We start from the raw sequence: 17,916 nt of genomic DNA, 5'->3' as shown, positions 1-17,916 counted from the left end.
ATGCAATATGCACAAAGGCAAATATATATTTATTTGGTGAATATTAAAAGAGAGCGAATAACAAACAAAGCATACGAGCCAACTACCGTAGATAGAGAGCAACACTTCCAGCAAAGAGTCAAGCTAAAAGTCAGAGAATTTGGAGAAGTAACAGCAAAACGGGGGCACATCCAGAAGTGGTGGTCGATAGTTTTCACACATACACACCGAACATGACAGCGGTAAATGGCTTAAAATATATGTATGTAAATACCCGATCGGTTACCACTCCAGCTGGTATGAGTACATGAAAACTGGTATTAAAGTTGAAGTTGAAGTAGTAAATGAGAATGTAGACGAATGGTACAAAGAAGTAAATTCTGCATAAAATATAAAAAAAAACGTTGAAAATTAGTAAGTATTCAACTACGGCAATACTGCTAAGAGTTCATAGTTCTGAAACATGTCAATGGAATGATTCAAAGCAAACTTTGTTTTTAAGTCAAATAAAGGTAGGCAGTGTATCAACAAAATAAGAAATTAAATTAAACGACACAGAAGTCTCATTTTTATTACAAGTGCAATTAAAGTAAATGACTAATAGCAGTTAATTAATAAAAACAAAAGAACAGAAGCAAACTGAGAGCGCGTAAAGCGGAAATGGTTTGAGTGGCTGCCAGATGTTGATAAACCATTGATAAAAAATTTCTAATACAAATAAAGTAATTAAATTTTAATTAAATTTCTTAATAATGAATAAAATATTTATTTTATTTAATCAAATTATTTTTTTTTTAATATTTTTGTATTTATTTTTTAATTTTTTTTATTTTATTTAATTTTTTTTTTAATTTTGTTTTTATTTTATTTAATTTTTTTATTTTATTTTATTTTATTTTTTTAACTTTATAATTTAACTTACTTTGCAGCATTTTCGTTAATAACTCATGGGATTTTCATAACTTTATTCTTAAACAGTCAAACAATTTGACAGCGTTGCCGTAAACTAATCAGTTATATGCTCATTACCCGGTCAAACCTACACACCAGACATGTCAAAGACATTGTCAACGATTTTTCGTTTCACTTGCTTCAAACAGCTGTTATCATGTGTACCATTTGGCTTCGTCGATTGAACTCATTAAATTTAAATCACGTGTGCGTGTGCATTTATTATTTTTGATTGTCTTCGGTTCACACCTAAATTTTTGATGTAAGAAAAGGTTAAAACCCGTTTAATTTCCAGCAGTTCACTTTAAGTAGAACAAATTTCCTACATACTATACATACATAGAGATCTATATACATAAATATGCATGAACGTTCATTACTAACAGTCCAGTATAAATTTAATGAAAACGAAGCCAAAACTATGTTAAGCCGTATATAAATAAATAAAAAAGGTGAGATAAGAATAAGATAGATAATGTGTAAATGATTTGTAAACACCTACAAACATACATAGATTGTATTCACGACGGTACAAACGCCACTACACACATAAAATAGAATCAAACGAGCAACTATGCTGGAGATCAGCAGTAAACGTTGAATACTTGTAAATAAAGAGCCGGAAAACGGCAGGGAAAACCCGTTCACTCGCTTTACTTGGCTACTGGCTGTTTAGCTCGTTAAGTTTTAGTTTGCTGCTTGACTGCGCGTAATTTACGATTTTTCTCATTTTTTATTTCTTTAATTTTCTCAGTTTTTTCCTCTAAAAATTATTTCTTAACTTTGTCTGCTTTCTTATTTATTTATTGTGTTCGCACTTTTATATAGCTGCTTTAGCTCGTAACTCAGGCTGAGCAACAAATAGTGAACAGCGAGCAAATTGTGTTTTTCATATAATAGTTGGATACTTGGAAAAGGCAATCATACGTATATATTTTATTGACAAAGGCAAATGTCGAAAACGTAAAAGTATGCATAAGGTAAACAACAAAAGCAGCAAGCAAGCGCACAGCCAGCTAGCTAACCAGCTGAGCAGCTTAATTAGTGTGTGCTAGGTTCGGGTTTGGATGAATACCCAACCAGGCGCACAGCAAAAGGTGAAACACACGCTGTTGAAGCAACGCATTGTTGATGAAATGTGCGCACAAAGCAAAATCTTTATACCTACTACTACTACAACGCGCCACTCGATTGAGATCCCTCGTAGACATGTATACGTGCGAGCACGAAGAAAGTGCTGTTGTTGTAGTAGTGTGAGTGCAGAACAAAAGAGCGCATTGAAATTGCTATCTTTATGGAGGAACTGATAGAAATAGATTTGTCATTGACTCGCACTATATGTAATGCATGTTGAGGCAGACATATTGTGGCCGCACTTAAAAAAAATGTGACGTGGAAAATTGAGTGGGTTACATTTTTTAAAGGCACAACCAAAAATATATTTGAATTTCGATATTCGTTAGTGATAACAAAAAAAAAAAAAACATAAAATTATCAAAAATTTATCGATTAGTATTGTCAGTGCAGCGCCCGTAATTCAATTGGAAGTAACTAGTAAAATTCATGAACAGCTGATCTTCAGAAAATTCGAATTATTATCGTAAAGTAAACATTACCAAACATTTAAATCTTCAATATTTCAGCGACAAATTCGTGAGAAAATACTTTACCTTAGACCTCAAGTGCTGACAATTTAAGGTAATTCGATTTACATATTTAAAGTTTATGCGTTAAAGTTCATTGAACGGCTAACTCAGGTGTCTAACCTGTAAAGATTAATACAGGACGATAATGGTACATTATGATAAATGCGAAAATAATATGTAGGCAGACCGAAGTAGAGCACATATTGTAACAAACGCATAAATAAAAGGCATCAAAACGGATAAAAATGGATTTTACTCGTCTGCTATGTATATTGCTGAAGGCGTGTGGAGTAGCTGACGAAGGAGATAGAGACACACCAACACACTAACAACTACTTGGCACCTACACAATTACCAGTTGCCAGTTGAACGAACGTACGACTAAACGAACTGGCCAAGGTATTGAAATACGCAAAATTATCACACAGTGCACTTGGAATGAAGTGCAATGGATTTATAAATTGAACGATGAAGTGAGGTGAGGTGTTTAATTGATGATTCGAGTGGTACTCGTATCTAGGTGAGTTAGTGTTGTGCTTGGTAAGGGATTACTTTTTTGTATACGCGCGCACACACTTTGAATGAAACTAGCTCATTCAAGTATATTGCCAGGCATCAACGTTGAAGTTAATAACATCAATAGGCGGCGCGCTGTATGCCTGACTATTGGTAAAGTATTCTTTGGTATATTGTCAGTATGGCGCACAGGTAAGTAAGTAATGCAATAAAGTGAAGAATGTGAAGAGCGAGAGAGCATAAATTAAAAGTCAATACTGATTTACGTGCATACTTTCAACTGGTAACAGAAACTTGAAAAGAGCACACTTTTGGTATAGAGTTTGCAAGGAATGGTACATATAAAGAAGAGTGTGGATGGAGTATATAAACAAAAAATTGAAGACTAAACAGCTGAAAGACCAAAATAACCAGCGATAGCATAAAAGATACATATTAAATGTAAGAAAGCAAACAAACAGGAAAAGAAGACAAACATAAAAGAGCAAGCAACAACATGCGGTTGAAGCACGAGATTTGGTGGCAGTAAACATCAGCCGCGCAGCTAGCGGAGTCAAACTAGTGTGCCACAGATGATGAAGTTGACTGGTAGGTTGAGTAGTAAGTGTTGTGGCCGATGATAAACGATTGCAGAGGTGTGTATATAACAAATTTTATAGTTCCTGCTTTTCATTCCACACTTTTTTTGTACTCGTCTGTTTAGTTTTTTGTTTAATTTTATACTTTAATTCTCAGTTGGTAGAAGACACTTTTTGCGGTTTGTATTGCCTAAAGCCAAAAATTTTCTTTACGTTAATTTTTATTATTATTGAAGCATGGCATTTAGTTGTAGCTAACGTTTTAACAACTTTAATGACATATCATTATTCGTACATTTTGTGCCACCATACTTCTGTAGATATTTATTTGATAGAAGTGATGTAGAAATTCTCACAAAGCATATATTCACTATTATATATTTTAAACTTTGAACTAAAAAACTTATTATAAATGTAACAAAGATTTAATAACAAAAACAAAATATTCTTACTCAAAACCAAAAAGTCTGACTTAAACGCAACCAAATCACATAATGCGTGTATAAGACCAAATGGTGTGCCTTGAAGGCCTTTCGAACACTTCAACACACACTCATGCATACCAATGTACATATTTATAAACTTCACACTTTATCAACAATAGTTTTTTAACTTGCAGCATTTTTTGTTTTCAGTTTTGCTTTTACCCATTTTTATTTGTTGACCCTGCAGCAGTTAAAGTTGGTTGCACATTGCGTTGGCTGTTTGACTTATGCATATATACACATGTAAATTCATCGAACTTGTGAATAGACGAAAAAGAGCGATAGAGACGAGAGAGAGAAGGACAAGTAAACAAACGCAGTGCAGCAACCATGCGGGTAATCATACAGCGAAGTCAATCAGCCAACTATCTAACCTGTCAAGTATTTATGTGGGTAGAGAAATGTTGATGAATGCTGATGAACTGCTCCTCTATATAGATACCAATATATAAAACAAAAAAAAAATCATTCGATAACTGGCAATTTATGAAACCAAAAAGAGTGATGAACGTCAAATACGGTAGAAATGTTAAAGTGGTACCGTTAATGGTGCTTTTTATTTGTATCGCATGCAAAGACCATAGAATAAAAGCTACGCTGAAGATTCCGAAAAAGTTGTAAAACGATGTCAGGAAAAAGATATGCAAGAATAGTGCCTAACCTCATGGATTAGATTGGATAGAGAACCAACTAAAACAAAAAAAAAATGTTTGAGAATAAAATGATCTCAATGTTCTGATAAGGGTAATTTATTTTAATGATGAACCATTAGAGCTTTTAGGAACAATTTTTTAGAAAAAATAGTAGTAAGTAAATTTGGAACTTATGTTATGTTCCATGCCTTTGCTACATGATTTATGCAATCCATAAGTGTAATATCATTTTTTTTCACAACCATATGATATTGAGACTATTTGCCTCAATAGTAAAATTTTCATATTCTGTAATATGCCCTGGTCGAAAAGTTCCATTTATGGAAGGAAATTTGTATGAAATTTGATTTTTATTGCCAATTCAAGAGCTGGAGATTTTCGAATTATGGAAGTTCAACTTTATATATTTTTTTATTTATTAAACTTAAATTAAGATCATCAAAGTCAAAGTTCATGTGTATTACAGAATACTGAAACAAACAAAAAATCCTAACAGATTTACGTCAACTACAGCATATAATCTGAAATATTAAATTACGCATAACAATAGCTACTTGTTGGCTGACTAAGCCACACAAAGCCAATTATTAACAACTAAATTGATTTACCCTCCAAAAATTTCATCAACATCAGCACTAAAGTTAGCTAAATGTATGTATGTAAGTAAGTGCGTGAAAGCATACTCAAACTACATTAAACTGACTAATTTACATGCATCAGCCGTTTCGCTTTGATCTCATTGATTTTAGGTTATTTTAGATAATTAAAAAGTACGTCAACATAATCAACAGCGTTATCAAACAGCAGACAACAATGGACTGATGGTATTTGTGAGCAGAATGGCGGTGGATTAAAATGAAAATGAACTTCAAGGGCAGAAAATTTCAACAAAACTCTATCCAAAAAAGAGAAAAAACGCGTATTTATTAAAAAAAAATTGCGGTGAAACTTAATACAAGTAATTTAATATTTCGTGCAATTTTTATACTCTCACAACAAAAGTTGCTAAAGAGAGTATTATAGTTTTGTTCACATAACGGTTGTTTGTAACACCCAAAACTAAACGAGTTAGATATAGGGTTATATATACCAAAGTGATCCGGGTGAAGAGTGGTGTTCAAATCCGAATGTCTGTCTGTCCGTCCGTCCGTCCGTCCATCTGTGCAAGCTGTAACTTAGGTAAAAATTAAAATATCTTGATGAAACTTGGCACCATAGGAAGGTTGCTTTCGAAAATGAGCAAAATCGGACCACTGCCGCGCCCACAAAATGGCGAAAACCGAAAACACATAAAGTGCCATCACTAAGCCATAAATTAAGCTATGGAAATAAAATTTGGTATGAAGGATCGCACTATGACGGGGCATATTTGGATGTAATTTTTTTGGGCGTGGCCCCGCCCCCTACTAAGTTTTTTGTACATATCTCGCAAACCAATAGAGCTATATAAACCAAACTTTCTGCAGTTGTTGCTGTTGTTGTTGTTGTAGCGGCATAAAACATTCCCCAAATAATTTTGAGGAATGCTGCCGATTTGACAGTCCTTGGCCGGATAAAAATCCGGGGCCGTTCCGGTTACGTAGAACCGACTGTCGTGGGAACGGAGTCTGCAGTCGTTTTTTTAGCCACTTCCTAATACAGTCCAAAAATGAAAGAAATCGGATAATAACCACGCCCACCTCCCATACAAAAGTTAGGTTGAAAATTACGAAAAGTGGGTTAACTCACTAACGAAAAACGTCAGAAACACTAAATTCCACATAAGAAATGGCAGATGAAAGCTGCACTCAGATTTTTTTACAAAATGGAAAATGGGCGTGGCGTCGCCCACTTATGGGTCAAAAACCATATCTCAGGAACTACTCGCCCGATTTCAATGGAACTTGGATTGTAATAGTTTCCTTACATCCCAATGATATGTTGGAAAATAGGCCAAATCGCTTCACAACCACGCCTACTTCTTTTGAAGTAGAACTTTGAAGACGATCTGAATCGTTTACTTTACAATATATAAAGTAAGCACTAGTGAAGATATCGGTGCAGAACTTTGCACAAATACTATGTTAATAGTGTGGCAGCCCCATTCTAAAAATCGCCGAAATCGGATTATAGGTTTTTAAGGCCCCATATATCGAATACGAGGACCTCGGTGCTTCTAACCTAATATTATGGTTTCCAACTTTCAATGGACTTTATACAATATATATGAGGAATATGTGGGTTAAATTGTGTATTATATAATATAAATAAAGTTAAATAAATAAATTGCGAGAGTATAAAATGTTCGGTTACACCCGAACTTAGACCTTCCTTACTTGTTAAAATTATTTTTGGTTTAATAAATCGAGGCAAAATAAATTGCTTTATCGATCAGCTGATTTTGTTTACATTTTTATATATGCAAAAGGAAAGGCATATAAGTGAGGTTAATAATGGGTTAAATGTGTCAAATTGTGCCCAGGCGTCCTCCATGGGAACACAACCCAAATTCTGTAATCAAACGACGTGTTAACGCAAACAAAGGCACTTATGGCAAGATATGAATTAAAAACGCTTGAGTGGACTGTAGAAGCACACGTGCACTAATATGGTGCATACTTATTATGATATGATATTTACATTACAGTCTGACGACCCGAAAAAGTGGCACACACACCACTTTCAAACCAATGTCAATATTTAATATTATATCTGAATTAAAAAAAAAAAACAAAATCTACATACATACAGAATATTTATGCATGTATGTATATAGTTCATGGACTACTTTTAGCTTCGCTTTACAGCAGAAATTTACATATTTTTTACCAGTAGGGTCGAATTAAAATGTTGCATTTGCTGCTAAATTATAATTTAAATGATGGTCCTGAGCCTAAATTGCTGCTAATTTGGCGTGTGTTGGACGAAAGATAATAAAAGTGTACTCATTTTTATCCTCATTTATACATATGAAATATTTTTGATGGGAATAAAAACGTTGTTAATACGGGAAAAACTAATGAAATGCAAGAATCATGTACAAAAATAGTAAAAACCATAAAAAAAATAGGTAACTAAGTATTTATTTTTTGAGGTAAAATATTTTATAGTCAAATATAGGAATATGTGCCACAGAGAGAAGAATCTTTATTCCTATATAACCTGTATTCCTTTATAACAGTTAGTAAATTATCATCTTGTGTATGATATTTTAATTTTACATCAAAATTATAATTTGGTGTTGCCACATATGTATCTACATATTGTTTATCATAAGGTAAAAAAACAATAATCTTTATATTTTCAAAATTACAATTCGTATATTCTTTAACATATTACTATTGCTTTGATCACAATCAAAATACTTAAGAAACCAACGTAATTACAAGGTAAGTCAAGCAGATGAGTAATTGTGGCATTGAAAAGTGATACGCAAACCGAAATTTGTACCAATTTGTATGCAAAGAACCGTGAAGGGTATGGTGTGTACGCCGTAAAAAAAAGCTGAAATCGGTGGAAAAACTTATATAGATACATACATATTTCTTTCGGTTTTGTAACAGATGTTGAAATTATGACCAGCAACAATTGTATAATTATGGGTATAAAATATTTATCAGTAATCGATATTTATGTGATTGATTATTCGATTACGCAATAAACGTTAATATTTTACAATATTTAATAATAACGGGTGATTTTTTAAGAGCTTGATAACTTTAAAAAAAAAAAAAACGCATAAAATTTGCAAAATCTCATCGGTTCTTTATTTGAAACGTTAGATTGGTTCATGACATTTACTTTTTGAAGATAATTTCATTTAAATGTTGACCGCGGCTGCGTCTTAGGTGGTCCATTCGGAAAGTCCAATTTTGGGCAACTTTTTCGAGCATTTCGGCCGGAATAGCCCGAATTTCTTCGGAAATGTTGTCTTCCAAAGCTGGAATAGTTGCTGGCTTATTTCTGTAGACTTTAGACTTGACGTAGCCCCACAAAAAATAGTCTAAAGGCGTTAAATCGCATGATCTTGGTGGCCAACTTACGGGTCCATTTCTTGAGATGAATTGTTCTCCGAAGTTTTCCCTCAAAATGGCCATAGAATCGCGAGCTGTGTGGCATGTAGCGCCATCTTGTTGAAACCACATGTCAACCAAGTTCAGTTCTTCCATTTTTGGCAACAAAAAGTTTGTTAGCATCGAACGATAGCGATCGCCATTCACCGTAACGTTGCGTCCAACAGCATCTTTGAAAAAATACGGTCCAATGATTCCACCAGCGTACAAACCACACCAAACAGTGCATTTTTCGGGATGCATGGGCAGTTCTTGAACGGCTTCTGGTTGCTCTTCACCCCAAATGCGGCAATTTTGCTTATTTACGTAGCCATTCAACCAGAAATGAGCCTCATCGCTGAACAAAATTTGTCGATAAACACATTTCGAACCGAACACTGATTTTGGTAATAAAATTCAATGATTTGCAAGCGTTGCTCGTTAGTAAGTCTATTCATGATGAAATGTCAAAGCATACTGAGCATCTTTCTCTTTGACACCATGTCTGAAATCCCACGTGATCTGTCAAATACTAATGCATGAAAATCCTAACCTCAAAAAAATCACCCGTTATTTTACAGTCAATTCAATTAATTTTCGCGACTTTTTCAGATTTAATAGGATTATTCTTAAGTTTTTTTGCATTAAAATGTATTTAATTTATTATAAAGATAGTAGTTATACTAATCGATAAATAGTCACATCAGATAAGTGATATCAGATATTTGAAGTTACATAAAAAACTCACCGCAACTGGAAATATTTTCGTAAAAAACAAAATATTCGTACTTTTAGAATTCAATTTATTGTTTTGGAAGTATTTATAGGATATTTTCGCAAATAATCGAGTAACAATATCCTTATTTATATCATTAATTGCACTTACTCAGGATTTCCAATTAAATATTTTAAACTGACTACGGTAAAGAGTTTTACTGAATTTCTGAGATTTTTATGTAGTAGTTCTTATTGATAAAAATGTGTTTTTCTTTGATATTTATGATGAAGTTTGATATTTATATGAATTTAGCAAGTCAGGTCTTTCGATGGTTAAAATTTTGCACACAATTCGAAATATATATTCTCCTACAGCCACCACACATCAATTCCGCTTCCTGTTCTTTATAAAATTTGTACCGAACAAACATTTTCTCGAGTCACTTACAAAGCTTTTCCGCCCTCCACTTGTTTTTTTACTCTTTTTTACGACCAAAACTCGTGCACATTTATTACCGTAGCACCACGACAACAAAAGCGACAAATTACAAACTATCAGACAAATATTAAGTATGTAGTAGGTATTTTTGCACATGGAAAGTGGTGTGTCTAACCACCCAGCAACAAACATAAAATATACATATTTACGAGTATGTATAGCTACTTGCGTGCAAATTGCCCTTAAAAATTTCCAAACGAACGAAATTCCAAAGGAAAATTAAAGTAAGAGCATGAAGAAGCTGAAAAGAAATAAATTCATAAAAATGTTACGGAGAACATGAGAATTCTGCCAGTGATAGAGATTGATATGGGTATTGTGATGACGACATAGCCTGACGACCAACCGCGTACTTTGACAGCGGCCAAAAAATAACATAACATACTGGATATTAACGCCGCCAACGCGCGTTACGTTAAACTTGAAACGTGTGACAAATACGTAATTTATAGCAGAGAGAAAATCTCGCAATACACGCATTTCGGAAGATGAGAGATTAGTCTATTTAGTGGGCGTTTTCGAATAAGCACACTCAACATACAAAACATAACTTCACGCAACGCAAACGTAATGGCTCGTCTGCGAAACTGACTGATAAAACTGACCAGAGCAAATGACACAGATTTGTTGCGTGTGTTGCTAACCCAGAATCGCAAGAAATAAACACATTAATATGCCAAAGGAAATCAGTTGCTTACATACATATAAATCTTGCAGTTTGCAGATAAGCAATGAATAGAGTTGCTAAATAGTTTTTTTTACAAAAAAATATATTATTTCTCAGAGAAACATTTAAGTAATCTGTTTGGTTATACCAGTTTATGTGGTTGATACCAGTTGTTTCTTCGATTCGACGCCTAAAAATATCTGGCCAATTGGAAACTTTATAAGTAGTTATTTAAAAGTTTATTTCATTTGTATATTTCAAGAAATTATTCGACTAAACGAAATATTTGCAAGGAATTTTGCATTCATGTTCAAATGAATAGATATCAAATAGATATTCAAATCAATAGTTATCTGTTGTCGAATTACCATAGATAAAATATATTTTTAATTTCCAAGAAGATTCCTCCCAAACATGCCAACCTTATGGCAACCTTTCTCGATATATGAGCACAAGCGAAACCAATGAAATGTTAGTGACGCATGAAAAGACATTAAATTAAACACTGTTTGTACGAACTGAATATTTGGTAAATTTTCACCGACTCAACGAACAACTTCAGTTAACAAACAAACTTATAGTATTACAAAAGTTATTCTTGAATAATATTCGAGGCTGTTTAGTCTTCCGCCAGCAGCACAAATGCTAAGCGGAAAGTCAGAACTTAGATGGGAAGCCGCTACTAGATGAGGAAGTGAACGAACTGTCGGGCGTGTAGGCGTGAATAGGTGACTCACAAAAGGATACGAATTAATAAAAGCATAGCAGTATAAGAATCTAAGAAATATGCAGCGTATACAAATAGATGAATAGAAATAAATTTGGTATTTGGAGCATTTTAAGTGCGTTGTCAATGAGAAGGCGCTGTGACGTACACGATTAAAAGCATAGCGACATACTAACAAAGGTAGAAATGTGTACTAACTTCTGTGTGGCACCGAGTTGGACGAACTAATTTAATTAGACGCGCGCACCACCTAAGGCCAATAGTAGCAAAAGTTAGCGGATTTTTATTTAAACCACCTACACCCACACTTTCTTGCGTTGTCATCGATCCGCTTCTATATAGTATGTACTTGGAAAAAAGTGTGCACACTATGTTGAACACTAAATATGTGCCGCGCCATGTTCAGCCTATTAGGTGGATCAATAACTTATTTTGCTGACATTTGTAAGTGTTTGTGGGTGGTTTCGCTTTCGCCTATTATTTGATTATTTCTTGCTATTTTAGTTTGTTTAGTTTCAGTAATTCAGTTGTTGCAATAATTGCCTGCTATTTTGGCTTTCGAAACAAAATCTGCACACAAACTTACAAAGCTATTATCTTGTGTCATGTAGCACTTGACAGTCAGTTCGCCTATGTGTGTGACGCTATAACTGCTGTGGTGTGATTGATTGGGTGGTAGAATTTATTAGGTTCATTTCCTTCTTGTCGTCAGTTCTTATTTAGGTTATTGTTATTGCAATTTGGGTTTTTTTATGTTCGCAAATAAAACTTTGCTTAGCATTTGTTAATCGCGTGCAAACGATTCGTCGACCCATTTTTTGCACGTTAATGTTTATTGTTTTTGTTGTTAAGCAGCCGTGTGCTATTTATTTTTTCTTTTTCTTCAAAGAAGTTGCAAACAATATTTGCACCCAAAATCTTTTAAAATGAGACCCAAACTTTGCGGCAACGACGCTCAGCCCGTATACATATGTACATACAGTCGATCTGTAAGTAATGAAACTATGTACGTGTATTAGATTAAGAAAGCAATGAACTATTTATTACTGTTTGTACGTATAGATGTCGACTCAAGGACATTGCGTACGAGACACTCACCTTATAATCCTTGTTCACCGGCATACACGTGTATATAATATACGATAGACATGCTTAATAGATTACGTATTAACAAAATCACGATTGTCTGGCAGTGAGATTAGCTAAAAATTGCGCTAATTAGTTGCAAGGCACATAGCTGATATGTTAAAATTTTATTTTATGAAAAATTTCAATTATTTTCTGTTTTAATCCCTATGGTAACTAGTAAATGTCAAATATGTTTGACAGTTCGTTACTCTGTACTAGAAGAAAAAATAAAAGAAAAATCGTGAAAATGTCTGAAAGTTGATAAATTGACACATTATTGCGACTAAATTGAGAACACGTTGATTTGAGGAAAATATCGTGGTTAAAATTCCATTAATTGTTTAATTTGAAAAATTACGGAATTTGTTTTCAGATAAAGTACAAATAATAAGTGTTTTAATTATAAGATACAGTTTATATCCCAAAATGTATTGTTCAAACATTTTGAAATAAAATCGCAAGAGTCAAAATGATGAATGAAAGAGAAAGATGGAGCTAACTTGTAAGCCCGACAACAATACGAAAGTTGACTTTTAGAAATATATTTTACAGAAAACTTTACCGGGTCTGTGAATGTAAGAGCTATATAATATATTCGAAACAGGGAAATAAATAAGCTCAAATATAAAGCACATACTGGTGAATATCTGAGCGTATACAGGAAACAATGCAGCATTAAAACCAGTTAAATATACACTTATATTATATAAGTACGAGTAATCACACTCAAGTGTCGATTACAACAACAAAACACAAAATAACTTTTGTTAAAAAAATAACGCTTTAAGAATACAAACATAGGTTTGTATGCACATGAACCTGCGTTAAGGCAAATGAACTGCGGTTGGAGTAAAATGCGACGACAACGACACAAGGCGTTTGGGGCCTTAGCAGACGCAGTAAACGCGATCATTGAACGTCAAAGTGATCAACTGAACAGACATACATACAAACATATGTACATACGTATGTATAATCAATAGTTATGCGTATTGTACTCTATTATGATCGCCAACGGATTGACATATGAAAATACATAAATACACATAAGCAGTAAATAGCTCTGTGTGCGCCTGTTGGCTTACAATTACTGAACATACTGGTTGAGCATTTTGTTTGCTTAACTTTTTATGAGTGTTTGAACTTGAAAATGAGACTGTTGTTAAGGTGCTAAAATGTAAAAGCAAATGAAACCGAGTTTAAACGTTCCAAATGTTAAGGTACCTCTATCTATATACACATATGTACATATATATGTATTTAGTTTATCTTTTAGTAAAAATAAAGAATTTTTACATGTAGATAGACACAGTTACTAATTTTAACCGATTAATATACACAGCATTATTATTATATTTGCCGTGGATAAACAATTGTTTATTTGGAGCGGATAAAGTATTATTTTATTGTTTATAGATTTGATTTTATTCAATTAAAGCCAGTTTTATTTAATTTTATATCAAAAACCCAGCACAATTGTTTATCAAATTGACAGGAGCAAGGAACAAAATAAAGAGAAGTTTATGTCAAATAAACTCGTTGATGCCAATAAAACCGCTGTTTACTGCTAATGTGTTAAATATATGTACTAACGAAATTGGAAAGTCAACTAGATGAATGCAAGGATTTAGAATTTGCTATTAAAGAAGTAAATATGTTGAAAATTTAGTGCTATTCTTAAGCAAATACTTATTTTCACTTAATACTGTCTTATTTGGTTGTCTTGTAATTAGTTTTTGATTATTATTTATCATAAAAAGAAAACATTCGTTAATTGCTACACACAACTGTCCGACAATTACGTTGATGTCGCAACAGGTATTCTCCACAATAAGATTAGTATTGAATATTATTTTCAGCAATAAAAAACACAAATTTTTATATCACAACTTCTGGAATTATTTTCAGTAATGCATTTCTATAATTTTGAGTTTACATAATTAATTAATTAAATTTCTTACAACGCAACACAATTGACTTTGCAAAAAATCAATAAAGGCAAACAATTTCTAGTTGCATTCAATGAATATTCAACATTCATGTGAAATATTTAAGAGACGGTATTAAAAACAATAAATTTTTATATAAAATTAAACGCAGTATGTGTGTAGTTGTAGTTTTGAGCAGTGATAAAAGCAAAACAACAGCAACTTCGGCAACCATTACGCTGGAGCAATTGCTAAGTGCGCACGACAATCAGCCGTCGACGGACATAGTTGTTGCACCAAATAAACTTTAACCAGCCAATGGTCAGAAAGAAACTTTTGCAATCAGCAATAGCAAAAATTATATAGCAGCTACAAGCAGCAACGGAGGCAACAACAGTCGTTAAGCAGCGCACCCAGACATGTTAAGTCGACGCTAGAAAACAAAACAGAGCAGCCAAACGGCCGTGTGAAGCGTCCGGGCGCAATCGCTCAGCTCAGCAACAGCAACAGCAACCAGAGCAAGAGCAACTGTAGTGAACTAAATGGATTGTGTTGCTTTATTTGTGTCAGAGGAATGAAACCAGGCGAAAGAGAATGGCAATGACCTTTTTGGTTAACATTTCATTAAAAATTTAAAACAATACTGGCCAACAGCAGTGACTGGCCAAGTGTTAGGAAAAGCGATGTAGTAATGCTGTAGTGCCACAGTAAAGTGCAAATTATGAAGGCAAAACAGCGATGGCGTTGACTGGCCTGGCAGTTAAGGCATAGCTGGACAAAATAGGGTGAGGAGTGCAACAACGATAGTGGCGGTGGCGACGACCATAAAAACATTTCGCAATAGCGCAAAATAGTGTTTGGCAAACGGTAGAGCAATATAAAATTTGTTGCTAGTTGTTAGTCTTTACTCACTTAGTTGACGTATTTGCAGTTTCTTCATATGTATGTACGCATATGTCAATTTCACTTTAATGAGATTTGCACAAGAACGTAAATATATATAAAGAAATTTTCAAACAAGACAAAATGCATAACATAAAGTCAAAGTAGGGAATGTAATTAAAATAAAAATAAAATTAAATGTATACTTACAACAAAAACTGAGTGTTTAAATTGGTAGTAGTACATATATTTAAAAGTAGTAAAGTAGTACAATAATTCAATCGGTTTAAGGCACACTAAGTGGAATTCGTTAGCGCTGCAAATATCACGACATAAGTGAAAATGTAAAAGCAAAGGATTTACAGCGATTGTTTTCGTTTCGTTTCTTTTTAAATTTAATTCATTAAATTTTCAATGGTGGAAGGTTGTACATCACATCGATATTACAGCAATCCAAGTAATGGCATTGCATAAAAAATGAAAGAATGCCACTTTCTATTGAAATCACTCTTGCATAGCATTATATACTATTTTACGATTTTGAAGATAGCGATATATATATTACGAGGGATCATATGTATATATATGTATATATATAAATTAAAATTATAACTGATAATAAAAATATATAATTTCAGTTAAAAAATATTTATTAAATTTATTATTTTAATGCAACTAGTAAAGAGTACTCAGTAGTCATACTCGTTGTTACTCGATAAATCGATTGAAATGTGCTTCTCTAGCCAAAACAATGGAATTTGGACGAAACCTTGCTAAAACTGGAATGTCGAAAAATTAATACCGTTATGGTGCATTCAAATGGCAAACGTTTCCTGTTTTAGCGAAAAATCACTAGAAATGTTCTTACAATAGAACTTTGTAAAATCGAAAAACTCAAGGTGCTTACTTAAATAAAGAAGACAAAACATAAGGAAATCAAAATAACTCAAATAAACTTTTCGTTTACATTAGACGGTCTGCTTCCTTAACACAAGTAAGAAAATAAAATAGATTGCCACTTTATTTTGTGTTGAAATCGAAAAAAGTTTTGGCATAATGACGCGCGCTACTCAAAGCACAGAAATAGAATATTTGTTGAATTTTAGTTGTTTAGATTTTTAAAAGCGGGTAGAACTTTTCGAATTGAGTGAATAGTACTAAAATAGATTTTTTCATTGATTTCCTAAATATAAAAGCAAAAAAATGGTTGAGAAAACGTTTTGGCCAACGGCCCCGTTTCGCACGTTTTCTTTTCATGTATGAGATTCGATTTTTTAGTGCAGTTGTTGGTACTCATCACTAAAACTTATATCTACCCTTAATTATCAGCTTATTTCTAAATTTTTGAAAAGAAAACTTTAAATGAAATGTGAAATAAAAAAATGGTGTTGTATAACATGGAAAACAAGTTAAGAGTTTATGTAACAGAATAAGAGGCGTACCAAGCACTACCAAGAAGGAACTAAATAAAAAAAATTAAGAAAAATTAAAAAAAAAACCAAAAAAAATTTGGTTGGAAGTGAATTTAAAAACTTTTATTAACTCATTGCTATTTTTGTGAACACTAATGTTGACCCCCTCTGCGAGTATTTTTAACTTAGTGGAAAGAAGGCTTAAAATATTTTATAAATATTTGTACCTTTTGTAGAAACCGTAAACAAGTTGAATTCAATTCATAAAAACCAAAGGTTTTCCCACCCATTGCCAAATGAACACTGTTATTTTTACGAACACAAGTGTGTATAAATATGTGCAGCATTGCACATACGCTTGCTGAATCAGGTAGTGGTGACCAAATTTAATCTCTGTTTAGCTTTTTTTGTTACATTCAATACGACTTTTCTATTTTCGGCGCGTAAATAATATGGAGCGCAACACGTGAAGGATAATCAGAGCACAAATAGTAGAAAATGCAAATGCATAAAGTATTTACGAGCGCATATATAAAAATAAATTGATGTGCTATTCGCAGTCTGTTAGCTTTTGTGCCAGTGCACTTGCATCGTAAAAGAATAGATTGCTAATCGCTCTGCATATTCAGAAGCTCATTGAAGTCTTAATGAATATAATTATGTATATACATATGTATGTATTCATTTAGTAAAGCCAGCGTGAGGCAGGAGTTAAAAGAAAACATACAAAGTAAAGTGTCTCCTCGCAAACTGTCAAAGCAAATTCCTGTGATAGCGCATGAGAAAGCAGAAATTTCAGCATAGTTTGGGCGCTTGCACTGAAACCGAATTTTCACAACTACTTAAGTAAGAACAATTTCGGCATTTTCAACTCACACTAGTAACTTTGAAATAGTTTAGACACGGCTACAGCCAGATATCTAGTGGATATTTACATATATAAATATTTAGCAATTAAAAATTCATAAAAATTAAATCAGATCAAATTACATACACTGAGTTTCATCTCCAATTTTTACCACTTAATTTTACATTAATACTTAGTAATTATAATATAATACTCAATATTTTAAGCCACTTTTTTGTTATTAAACTGACTCAATTTATTCTTACATAC

General features: G+C 33.1%; 1 protein-coding gene across 1 annotated transcript in view; it reads right to left on the bottom strand.

Annotated features, from left to right (window-relative positions):
• Jkamp_1 (JNK1/MAPK8-associated membrane protein) overlaps positions 1–17,916 on the bottom strand; it is a 54,029-nt gene that overhangs the window by 29,771 nt on the left and 6,342 nt on the right. The window lies entirely within an intron of this gene.

Source organism: Zeugodacus cucurbitae, chromosome 2 (assembly GCF_028554725.1).
Source record: "Zeugodacus cucurbitae isolate PBARC_wt_2022May chromosome 2, idZeuCucr1.2, whole genome shotgun sequence".
Taxonomy (NCBI): Eukaryota; Metazoa; Arthropoda; class Insecta; order Diptera; family Tephritidae; genus Zeugodacus; species Zeugodacus cucurbitae.
The sequence above is the reverse complement of the archived record's forward strand: the minus strand, read 5'-3'. Positions and strand labels throughout refer to the sequence as shown.